Genomic DNA, 2,421 nt, shown 5'->3' with positions numbered 1-2,421 from the left:
ACTTTAATCAGATAGTATGCATGGGATAATTTCAATTCCTTTGCATTTACTTAAGAGTCCTCTATGTGCTAGTACATGGTCTGTTTTAGAGAATGTATGCAATGTGTTAATTATTGAAACTGTCCTACCAATTTGGTTTGAAACTGTCTCATTGCTATTTGCTTCTCAATAAAATTATGGGGAAAAAGAAGAACAGAGAGACTGGGCATGGTGGCGAGCACCTGTAATCCCAGCACTTAGGAGGCTGAAAACAGGAGGATCACTACGAGTACAATCTATGTAGTGAGACCCTGTAGACCCTGTACTAAATACAAAAAAAAAAAAAAAAAAAAAAGAATAGAAATAGATAACCTGGGGATTGTAAACGCCGGAGAGAGAAGTTTTTGCTGCCCCGAGGCCGCTGCTGTGCGGAGACCGGGGGAAGCCACCATCGCCATGTCTGATCAGGAGGCAAAACCATCAACTGAGGACTTGGGGGATAAGAAGGAAGGTGAATACATTAAACTCAGTCATTGGACAGGATAGCAGTGAGATTCACTTCAAAGTGAAACTGACAACACATCTCAAGAAACTCAAAGAATCATACTGTCAAAGACAGGGCGTTCCAATGAATTCACTCAGGTTTCTCTTTGAAGGTCAGAGAATTGCTGATAATCATACTCCAAAAGAATTGGGAATGGAGGAAGAAGATGTGATTGAAGTTTATCAGGAACAAACGGGGGGTCATTCAACGATTTAGATACTCTTTTTATTCTTTTTATTTTCCCTCAATCCTTTTTTATTTTTTAAAAATAGTTCTTTTGTAATGTGGTGTTCAAAATGGAAATGAAAACTGGCATCCCATCTCTTTAAAACATCCAGTAATTTGAATTCTAGTGCTCATTATTCATTGTTTTCGTCATGCTGATTTTTTGGTGATCAAACCTCAGTTTTCTTCACATTGTCTTCTGCATTTTAAAAATTACATGTGTGCACAGAGAGGCTGCAGATTTCAGGACTGTGCATTTTCAGGCTTGTGATCGTAAGGTCGACCCGTGCGATTGTTCCTGGTGGCCCTGAAGTTCGTGGCTTTTCAGGTGGCCCTGAAGTTCAAGCTTGTGATTGCTTCACTCCTGGACTATAACTTTCAGTGGGAGGTAGAAGTTTTTCAGAGAACCGAACTGTGGAAAAATGACCTTTCCTTAACTTGAAGCTTAAAATCTGAGGGTCTGGACCAAAAAGAAGAGAAACATGAGCTTTCATGTCCAGATAATAGACATGGTGAAAGATTGATCAACTCCAAGGGTAGCTTCACTGAAGAGAAAGCAGTTTTAAGATTTAAAAAAATCTTGTCAGAAGATCCCAGAAAAGTTAATTTTCATTCAAAATTAATAAAGTTACTCACGCAGATGTATGTATAGTAGAACACTGCTCCTTTTGATTTTGTTTGTACTTTCTGGCCTGGGATATGGGTTTTAAATGAACATGTGTGTACCAGCTTCATTAAAATAAACAATATTTGTAAAAAAAAAAAAAAAAAAAAAAAAAAAAAAAAAAAAAAAATAACCTGTTGCTTAGCAGGCAGAACCAATAATGTCCAAATGGCAAAATTTCCAAGACTGCAATTAATCAATCTCAATCAAAATACCAGCAAGATTTTTCACAGAAAATGCTCAGAATAGAAAATGCAGGCCTGAGCAGCAAGTGTAGAGCTGGAGAAATCATAATTCTGGATTTCAAGTTCTTTTACAAAGCTACAGTGATATAATCAACATTTTACTGGAAACAACAGACATGTGGATCAGCGAAGCAAAATAATGCATAGCCAAATCAGTTACATCCAGTGTTCTGATGTGTGACAAATGGACAAGAACATATGCATATATATTTATTATTATTAGCTCATCTTCATGCAATTTCCCCTTAACAATTATGTAGTGACCTTCTTTGTCTCTTTTGATCAGTCTTGGCTGAAGCTCACATTGTCTGCAAACAGAATAGCTAGCCCTGAGTTGTTGTGGGTTTTGGTTGCATGGAGTATTGATTTTCGTCCTTTGACTTTTAGTCTATGAATTTCTTTTGGAGGTAAATGTTTTCCTTGGATGCAGCACATTGCTAGATCTTGCTTCTTGGTCCTTCGTGCTAATCTGTTTCTTTAGACTGGTGAGTTGAGACTATTTAAATTGCTGGTTATAACTGGTTTTTGCTGGTTTTTCATGTTATTTTTCAAGTTGCTGGTGCTGTCTTTCCCCTTTGTTTAATTGCTTGTCTTGCCTGCTGGTTTCTTTCTATTAGTGTTCTATCAAGTGAAAGAGTCCATGAAAGAGAGAAAGAAGTTGAACAGAATAAAACAAGAAATTTCATATTTTTTGTTTTAATTTCACCAACAATGTATTTTCTTTCCATTTTCCTAAGTTTGTGATATCATTATCTATTTTGTTT

General features: G+C 36.6%; 1 pseudogene; it reads left to right on the top strand.

Annotated features, from left to right (window-relative positions):
• The first annotated feature begins 421 nt into the window (after positions 1-421).
• Positions 422-894, top strand: LOC101571918 (annotated as a pseudogene).
• Positions 895-2,421: the final 1,527 nt, after the last annotated feature.

The sequence above is a fragment of the Octodon degus genome, unplaced genomic scaffold, assembly GCF_000260255.1.
Source record: "Octodon degus isolate 3935 unplaced genomic scaffold, OctDeg1.0 scaffold00119, whole genome shotgun sequence".
NCBI lineage: Eukaryota > Metazoa > Chordata > Mammalia > Rodentia > Octodontidae > Octodon > Octodon degus.
This window is presented reverse-complemented; position numbering and strand designations above follow the sequence as displayed.